This window comes from Macrobrachium rosenbergii, chromosome 23 (genome assembly GCF_040412425.1).
Source record: "Macrobrachium rosenbergii isolate ZJJX-2024 chromosome 23, ASM4041242v1, whole genome shotgun sequence".
Lineage (NCBI taxonomy): Eukaryota > Metazoa > Arthropoda > Malacostraca > Decapoda > Palaemonidae > Macrobrachium > Macrobrachium rosenbergii.
The window spans coordinates 6,658,883-6,669,935 of NC_089763.1; positions in this window are offsets into that span (position 1 = coordinate 6,658,883).

An 11,053-nucleotide genomic window follows, 5' to 3' on the forward strand; every position below is an offset into this window, starting at 1 on the left:
CAATAACCAAGTTTCTAAATGGCTTGAAAATAGTTTGAACTTTCTTGTCAAATCACTTAGAATAGGTCGTATCAAGGAAAGCTTATCTTCTTTGTCTCGAGAGTCGTTGTTAGTAAAATGAAGAGTTCGTACCGATCACGTGACATGGTCTTGCCAAAATTTCAGTGCGTAGTAAAGGATCGGTGCTCCAGTATTCGTTGATGTCACCTTTGTAAGAATGCGGCATGAGTAAAGATAAAGCAAAAAGGTGTATAACTCACTCACAAATGTATCTTTCCACTTTTTTCTTATCGATGTTCGGTCCCAGTGCAACATCCTCATCTTTTGTGAATGGTATCGGTTTGTTTCTTCACTTATCATTTCCATTACCGGGGCATCAAAAATGCTTTAAAATAGTCCATTTCTGGACTGTCATCCAATAGAGGGCATTCGGGCTGAATTCCTGAAGAACTGGATTCGAAAATAAAAATATGAGGGTGGTAATCGTCACTACTAACCCACTGCCAGTTCACTTCATTTTCGACGTACGACTGGTTATCTCCGTCAAATATCACAGCTTCTTCAGGCACCACTCATTTCGATTAGTGTTATCATGCCACCATCATTATTATCATCATCATTATCGTCTTCATAATCACTATCGCATAATTCATTTTCATGTGCACTGCCCTCTTCCAAATCGTCTTCAAATAAAGGACCACTTGGTTCTCGTCATCATATTCATCTAAGAGTTCGTGAATGATCTCGGTCGTCCTCTACAGATGGGTAAGAATCTAGCCGGAAACAACGCAGATCTCTCGCACGTCTGCCTTCCATGATTGGGAACAGTCAAATGAGTAATCCCGTGACCCAGTTCCCGTTTGTTGCCTTCTTTAGTACTGTTCTGACTGACATTGTCTTAGACATGTTAACACCATGTTCACATTATGCATGTTATACACCATTATTCACATTATATATATATATATATATATATATATATATATATATATATATATATATATATATATATATATATATATATATATATATATATATATATATATATATATATATATATATATATATATATATATATATATATAAATATATATATATATATATATATATATAATACACACACATTATATATATATATATATATATATATATATATATTATATATATATATATATATATATAGTATATATATATATATATATATATATATATATATATATATATATAATATATATATATGTATAATATAGATATATATATATATGTATATATATATATATATATATATATATATATATATATATATATATATATATATATATATATAAATCTGTAAAGAAATAATGATGTTAACATGCATACAATATACATGTCTAAGATAATCAATGTAAAAGCTTCATATAGTTTCCATTTTATAGTGTTATGTTGTTATAACCACACATACAGAACGCACACACACTCACATATATGTATATATTTATATTATATATATGTTTTTTCTCTCTGTTCTGTTATACTTTTGATCAAATCTGAAATAAGGAAAGCCTAGGGGCTAATATCTTTATTTTCTTTTCTATTCCTATATATATATATATATATATATATATATATATATATATATATATATATATATATATATATATATATATATATATATGTGTGTGTGTGTGTGTGTGTGTGTGTGTGTGTGTGTGTGTGAGTGGTTATGGCAACATAGCACTATAAATTGCACGTTGAGCGAGCTTTACTTCAAGCAGATATATAGCAGGAATAAGCAAACCCTAGTTATTCATTATTCATTAGAATAATCTTTATTTTAACATTTATAAAAAGACATCCAATATTTAGTGATTGAGTGGAATGCCTTGTAGCATGGGATTATATAGCCCGACAAACATGATGGGATGGTGAAAGTGGGGAAAGTAAGGATGCCATATTATGTCATATCTGAGGTATGGTATTACTTCAGAAGTAGAAAATGTAACAATACATAGCCTATCACCTAATAAATTTCCCAATAAGTAAACAGTATGTGTGTCGCAGTAAGTTGTTTACAAACCGTGGTTACCCCTATAATCCTACTATAAGTACTCTGCCCCACCATAACCTCCTTGTGCCCCACCCAGATAAGTTGTAAACCGCTCTCTTCTCAAGGTCACTTGGGATATTTTGACGAGATGTTTTACCATTTAGAATTATTATAAAAAATAAACATTACAGGTTGCTTGTTTGCAAATACTTTAAGCATCGGTAATTTGCTTTACTACGAAATCGACTGTTTGCCTTTACAGGACTTTAGGTATAATTATAAAAATTTCTGATTAGGATTTCTCTCTCTCTCTCTCTCTCTCTCTCTCTCTCTCTCTCTCTCTCTCTCTCTCTCAACTCCTTCCATCCACATGAATTCATACAATAATAAATTTATAGGTACTGAAAAAAATCATGCAATTTATACTTGTAGGTGTATAATAGGTACTTTTACCTGCAAAACGTCGAAAAATCAGTACATAAAAATATCATGAAAATAAGAAGGAAGCAGCAAATATCTGGACTCTCATCCACCGTGAAAGGAATTATTGATAAACCTCCCAAGGGCAAACAGAAGCCTTGGTAGCGTTAATCGTCAGGGGGCGAGTGGAACTGTCACTGTCTAAGGGCACCGTCGCAAATGTCACCTATGTCCATAACAATGATAGCCAGATATCAAAATATTATAATAATTCTATAATCTTGGTTAATATATTGTAGTCTTTGTGTTGTACTGGCGTAGAATATCTTGAACTTTGCATGTGTAATAATTTTAACGCGAAAAATCTGCCATAATGGCGGGAAATGGCAAATATATATATACGTGAATAGTCTTTGTGACGAAAAATAGCCGAACGTATATATACGTGAATAGTCAAAGTGATTAAATATAAATATATATGTATATACGGTCGTATTTATGTAACATTATGATATATCATTATTTTTTATAACAGAGAATGGGATGACACAGATAACATATATGCAGGAGGTTTATATATATATTGTTTATCTTAAGAAGATATCCCAACTAATCTTTAAATGGACAAGATAGCCTAAAGGCAGGAATGAATTGTCTTACTGTAACAAAAAACCCAGGGCAACTATCTCGCTGCCCAATGACAGTGACTCTGTTTGCACACGAAATTACCCCTGATGCCTGTGCCTTAAAAATAAGCAGAATGCAGTTACTAGTTCATTTATTTTTTATTTTTTTTGAGGAGATCCATGCCATTTTTCCCGTTCTTGACGACAGTCCTCCACGTGGGCGTGCGGTTTATTGCTGAGATTTTCTTTCCCTGCCTACTCCTGACTCACATATATCCAGTCTCTGTCATCCTTATCTGAGAGAACTGCCATTCATCTGATCTTTCCTCATCTGTTTTCTATCAGATCTATTCAGCTTCCCTAATAATATTGGAGTAAAGACTTTCATCTAGATATCATCTGAAATTTGCCCTTAAAGCCTGGATCTATCTATTTCATTTTTCTGTCCTTGTGCCAGTTTATCCTATGCCATTTCCAATTCCTGTGTTCTATGTAAAGTGGTCATCCATTCTTATCCATCCACCTAGTTCAGTGCAAAGTCGAGACTTATTTATCCAATTGTTCTTTACTGGTATGTAATTTATCTAAATCTATCTTTCTATCTATCTATCTATCTGTCTGGACTCATCTTGGCTATCTATCTATCTATCACCTTTTAATCAAAACTCTGAGAAGGCTCTTCAGGTGTTGCAAGAGAGCTTTATCAATTTATTTATCCATTTTCCCAACTTCAAATGCTAACCCATGCCTGAGCTGGTCATTGATAAAACGAGCAGTTAAACTTTCGCCCATGACCGCCTGGAAAAGAATGCCTCAGTCCGTCACCGACAAAAAAATGCAAAGTCACACGGAAATCTGCCATCTTTCACTTAGCCGATGAACTAAAAGAGCTTAAACAGATCATTTAAAATGAACACGGTAACCTCCCGACAGCTTGTCGAGCAGCAGGCCCAGGTGGCACTCATGCGCCCTCCGGGCTCAATTAGGCCTCCACTTTAGGTGAAAGACGACTGTCCCATTAGGAAAGGTTCGAGATACGAAAACTGGATGAGAATTTCCAGGTGACTACAAAGAGCTTTTATAGCTTCCCTTTTGCCTCTTAGCCACCATTTCATTTTTCAAAGGTCTTGGCACCTTCTAAAATGAAGGGATTTCAGGCCCTCCAGTATCTTCTTCCATTCCTCAGGGAAATAGATTCCTTATCATTTCTATTTTATCCTTTTCTTAAAATCCCCAAAATATTAAATAACTTTAGGATATTTTCTCCGCAAATGTATAAATCATTAAGAATAACAGAGTGGGGATGGCACGCCCTCAAACGCCCATACCTTAAAACAAATGAGCAACAATTTCAGATATTTCCTGAAGGAGTGTTGCCCTTCATCTACTTATAAGGAAATAGGGGCTGAAGTGATAGCCCGGGCCAATTTCCCAAGGACGATAAATTCCTGCCTAAACAATAAAACCTCATTTTATTTTATTTAGCTCTTTAATCCAAATATCATTTACTTTTTATTTATTTATTTATCTTTCTTTTAATGGAATTTGAATGTTTAGTCATATGATTCTAGCCCTTGTGATTTTAAATGCCCTTTCAATAACCTCTGAGAGACGTGTCCCGCCCTTCATAAACAGCGGTCAATATTTTCATTCGTAATGTCCAGTAAATTTTTCCTTTTGTTATTATTATTATTATTTTTTTTTTTTCCCCATTTTGTTCCACTTCCTTCTAAGAACTCTGTTTTGAATCCTAGACCCCAAATCTTTTGTCTGCTTTACCCGTCATAACATTAGTGTCTATTTATATGCTATACCGATATGTATAGTGGACGCATAAAATTAGCTAGTTTAATTATAATTAAAAATCACAGAATACTCGCTCGCCTACAACTCTCAAAACACCTTAGTGTGAGGGTCGGCCATCAACCGTCGAAGTTGGCGATGCGTTGAACTATTAGCTAAGCAATTACCAATGCGAATATGTATAGTCATTACAATATTACAGAAACAGTAATGAATTTACAAAAATACATTAATGAAGTATCATTTACACAGCCTGTTCAAGGCAGACTGTACTAACTGCATGCCTTTTGATTTAGAATTAAGGAACTTCATGTAAAGAAATTTTGTCTCCTGCCTCAAAATTATCTTGTCCTCGTAATCTTAAAGAATTCTGCCTAACGTATACATCATAAACTTGAAGAAATTAATAGGCCATGTTAAATTACTTTAGTATTAATGTGATGGAAGTACTTTCCATTTTGCCTCCCTCCGAGTAAAGTAAGAGTTTTCCATTTCTTGTTGGGTAAAGGAATGAGAGTAAATGATAAATGAGACGTCCAGGATATCAACATAGAATATTAATGGAGGCTCGTATGTTTTTCTTCCGTGGGAAGCTATTAGAATAACCCAGACATCTCACACAGAGTGCCACCCCACCCCCACCTAATTTACCCCTTTGTTTATTAAGAACTACATGGCCGATTCGTATTATCAACATTCCCATCTGTTGTTTTTTACCTGGAACAGATATTGAAATGACCCAGATAACAGGGACAAAGGATATTTTATGCCATTAAGAAGATTATTATTAACTAATCTTCTTAAATGGATTATCTAAAGGCATTATTATTATTATTAATATTATTACCTCCGCAGGAAACCCAGGTAGTGGTACGGAATCGCTGCCCACCTGGCCAGTGACTCATGCTTGCACACGGCCCCTACCCCTGGCCACGTGCCTTAAAAGGGAGAAGCAGTTAGCTAGTGAGTTAGTTAGCGTGAGGAGAAGCCATGAAGTAAGAGTCCTCGAGAGACAGTCCTCCACGCGGGCGTGCGGTAACATTGCTGAGAAGATTTTCTTTCCCCGTCCGACTCCCGACTCCAGACTCTAGTCTCCAGTCATCCTCGAGAGAACCGCCATATGTGTGATATTCCATCGTCCTTATTTCGTCAGAGACCAGCTTCCCCTCAGGTAAGGTGGAGTAAAACTTTTCGGTCATGAAAGCTTGCCTTTAGAAAGCCTGGAGTACCAGCATTTCATTTTTGTCCTTGAAAGCCAGCTTATCCCCGAGCCGTGTCCAATGTCCTGTGTTCGGTTATGTAAAGTGGTCATTCATTCCTAAGTCTTTGGCACCCTCAGTGAAAACTCGAAACTTATCCTGAAATTAAATTGTTCCTTTACTCAATAAAACGTGTAATGTAAAATCTCTTGCAGAGGACACATTCAACTAGTGGACTCATCTTGGCCTGTGCCCCACCTTTAATCAAGACTCCTTGTGATAAGGCTCTTCAAGCTACTTGCCCTTTATCAATTTAGTTTAACCATTTTCCCTTTAAATGCTTGCTTTTCTAAATATAATTCTTTAATTTAGCCCAAGTGGTTATGTAACATTTCCTTCATGAAGTAGCCTTCAGCTCCTAAATTCTGCCCTTTTTCTTATTTTTTTATGATTTCCCTTTACGCAAGTCAGAACTCTAAGGCAAATTAAATAAAGTTTCTGTTGCCAGCCTGTAAAATACCATAAACCCAGGGAAATATGTAAAATACAGACATATATATATATATATATATATATATATATATATATATATATATATATATATATATATATATATATATATATATATATATATATAGGCATATATATAAATAAACATGTAGCCATTGCTCATTAGCACACAGGGTGAAACGAAGGACAGGCATCTTGTATATAAAACAGTTTAGTGGCCGACGTTTAATCATACTTACTTTCTAGTCGCATTTTCAAGCCTGAAAAGTTTTAGACACTATAATAGTTTAAATTTACATTTAAAACATTCTCAACATAAAATTATACACACAAGAACCCACCCTAGCGGTGGAAGTGAATGAAAGGCTGAAAGAAGACATAAAAAAAAAGTGACAACGTTCTGTAAAATATCAAATTAGGCTACAAAACAACTAGCGTCGATTTGAAACTGTGTTTTTTATTAAGAGATTCTAAAATGTTCAGGTCACTTTCATTATTCAATCTTCCAAGAACACAAAGTCTTTATATTCTATATAAGTTTTATATGTTTTCGAGTGATTTCTTATGTTGGGATGTTCAGGTTTCTACAGCCTACTACCAGTGCTAGAACCGGAAGTTCTCTATTTGCTTCAATGCGAACCCTCAGCAGCCTTCTCGTGCATCCAATATAGGTCCCAGGATCACATCCTGGGCATGAGACTATCACGTCCTGGTTGAGACGGCCCTTGAAGGGAAACGTTGACCTGACCGTTAAAGACCTTGTTTTTGGGACAAGTTGAAGGCCTATAGCAGGGTGAACTTTCTGATATATATGTAGATATTTCCCTCCTAAATATGCTATCATATAGGAAAGGAAAAGTTGCATAAATTTTCCTTTTAGGTGGAGTAAAGATCATAGGTGGCTTATTTATTTTTTTCATTCAGCATTTTCCTTAGAGCCTTTGAGAACAAACTTGATGGAAAGCAATTGTCTTTAAAATATTTCGTTAAAAACAAAATTTCTTGGTTTAAACCAGTTTGATGTGTGAGTAAAATTTGTTTGTTTAGAGTTAAGATAGCATTAAAAAATGAAGTAAAAAAAAACAAGAGCTGTAAAAGTCATACCAAGTCCTGTAAAAAACATTCTTCCTAAAAACTCCAGTATAGAAGCCCTGGAAACAAGAAGGTCCAGAAAGTTCATTTACTTTCCACCTCCTTGTTCAGGGTAAACGTAATATTGGTGTGTTGGCTGTTAACACATTCTAAAAAGCATCAGCATCACCTTCCCTAACAGAAAAAGTGCAATGAAAAACCACGTATTCTGGATTGTGGAGTAACAAAAATGGACAGGATCAAAAATGAAAGATTAAATGATCCATAAAGTTGTAGAACTATCAAAGAAGGCCAAATCGAAAGAAGACTGCCATGTGATGAGAAGGGATAGATATATATAGGAGAGTGATGCAGATGGAGGTGCCTATAGAGCAAAAGGAAAACTGATATGGATGGATATAGTTATAGAATATCTGAGAGACAAGCAATTGTCTGAAGATGATGTGTTTGACTTGAACCAGGTGGAAAAGCTGTCAGCAACATCAACCCCAAGTGGGAATAGATATCAGGACTTTTAACAATTACTTTCATAGTTTAATCTACATTTTCAAGTTTAAAGTGAATACAAAAGAAGTTGACAGAGCTCTATATTCAAAAACAGAAATGGGTGTGGGGGTTACAGTTTGTTAGTCAGGGCAGCATGTTCTTTAAACAAAAAGACAGGGGCAAAGGATCAAGGGATAATCCAGGGTGGAGATTAACATTTCTGGTGGAAGTAGCTTCAATGAACACAGTCTCCGCAGATTTCTTTTCCGATGGTCGTTGACTTTGTAGATTATCGTTGACTTATCCCAGTTCATCATATGGCCTGTCTTAAGCCAATGATCCACAATGCCATTATTTGATAAGCCTCTTGAAATGGCATATTTGTGTTGGGAGCTTCTTACTTTTAGTCCTTTTGATGTTTGACCAATATAAATCTTATTACATTCTTTGCAAGGAATACTGTATACAATATTGTTTGAATTGGGTGGCTATTCTTAATTAGTTTATTTCTCAAAATATTATTATATTTAAATACTAATTTAATATCAATAGTTTTTAAAATGGGCACTGCAGGAATGAAATTAGGATGAAATGGTAAACAGAGAATATTCTTAAGTTCTTTGTTAACACTGGTTGGATTTTAATATGTCTTTTTTGCTTTATATTTACAAAGTTCTAAAAAAATATGGAGGGTAACATAATGAATCACCTATTTTATCAATAATTTTAAACTTCTCTTCCAAAAATTCAGGACTACAAATTCTAAAAGCTCTAAGACACATATTTGAAAATGTTGACACCTTAATTCGTTTCGCATGGTTAGAGTAAAAATGAATATATGACAAATTATTTGTGGGTTTCCAATATATTTTAAAACAAAAATTGGTGCTATTTCTAATAACTAAGACATCCAAAAATTGTATAAAATTATTTTCTTCATATTCTATTGTGAATTTAATGGATGGCACAAGATAATTAATTGTTTGCAAGAAATCAGGATATTTACATTTTCTTTTACAATAGAAGAACAATCTTCTACATATCTAACCCAAAACACCTTAGAGAATAGATTTCTTAGGATAAGTCTTGACTCAAGGAATTCCATGTAAATACTCGACAAAAGTGGCGAAAGAAGGTTCCCCATAGCCAAAACAAATATTTGTTCATATGGATTACCATTGAAAGTGAATTTTCAATTTTTATACAAAGGGATATCAAGTTAATAATGACATTGGTCGGTAATTCTAGATTATACAACTCCAAATGTTGTGATAAATATTGAAGTAACTCATCAATAGGAACTTTAGTAAATAAAGGTGTCACATCAAAACTGGTTAATTTTTCAGTACTGGATAATTCAATATAAGAAAGTCTAGCACAGAAACCAGCAGAGTTTTGTAAATGGCAATTTTAAGTAGTAGACAGAATAAATGATGGCAATTTAACTAGATATTTAGAAAGTTTATAACTAATAGGACTGGCTGAACTGATAATGGACAGAATAGGAAAATCACTTATATGGGTTTTGATTAATCCATAGGCTACATGTAAGATAAGGATGGGCCAATCGTTATTTCTCTTTTATTGAGCCGAATTCCTTTAGTATAGGTTTTATTTTAGCATTGAATTTTTTATGACATAAGCTAATGTGTCTTTCTTTGGTTTTTTTGTCAATAATAGAATCAGAAAATTTTTTCCATTTTTTTTCATCATACCTAATTTTATCCAATATTATAAAGCAACTGGATTTGTCGGCTTTAGTAATGTGCAAACTTTAATCTTTCTTCGTTTCATGAATTTCATCTACAAACCTTTTTGGGAAATTCACTATTTTATTAGGTATTTGAAATAAGCCAAAGAAAAGACCTTTAACTAAATTCATGGAAGGTGATACAATTGCGTTCTTCTTTTCCAGTTTGGATATCTAATAGAATATGATAGACCATAGCCTAAAGCACACTAAAGATTCAGTGTGAACCTGAAAATGTAGAACAAGCTACGTAAGTACTTGTTCAAAGTCCCTTCTTACGTGGATTTTGTGATATTCTCAAGCGCGTGTTCCTTCGTGCTGCATTGATTATGGAAGCCACGAGAAACTTTATACTCCCGTTCCCTTTTCTGGCAGATGTTCTCTTCAACTTCCAACGGACATTGGTGAAACCACACAGCATTCGGCTTCGACGGACATTCCTTCAAAAATGTTTACAAGAACAAATGATCACAAAGTCATTATTACCTAGACGGTTACGCGTGGACAGAGAATCTCCTTTCAATGAATTGCGTGTATTCTCCCTCAAGAAACATATAGTGGAGACAAGAAGGCTCGAATTCAATATGTTCATGAAATTGAGGACGGATAGATTTAATTTCATGAATAGGATTCCCCCGGATTGGATAACAGAGCTACTGAACAGAATTTATAATAGCCTTCGTTAGATTCAAGATAAACAAACTCGATCACCACTTGGATCATATATTAAAAAGTCTCATTGAGATAAGTGACTGGAATAACAAACATAAAGACGATTGTGTAATAAACCTCTCGAACAAAGAACTGAACTAGAATCTTAAGTTTGCTTTAGGCTATGGCTTATCATATTATATTAGAGATGACATTTCGTGCACAAACATCATCTCAGAGACATCCAAACTAGAAAAGAAAAACACAATTGTATCACCTTCAATGAATTTAGTTATTTTGTTCTCTTCGGCTTTTTCTGGCTTCAAATACCTAATAAAATAGTTTTCATGAATTTCCCAAAAAGTTTTATAGATGAAATTCATGAAACGAAGAAGGATAAAAGTTTGCACATTACTAAAGCCGACAAATCCAATTCTTTACTTAATAATGGATAAAATTAGCTATGTAGAAAAAATGGAAAAATAGT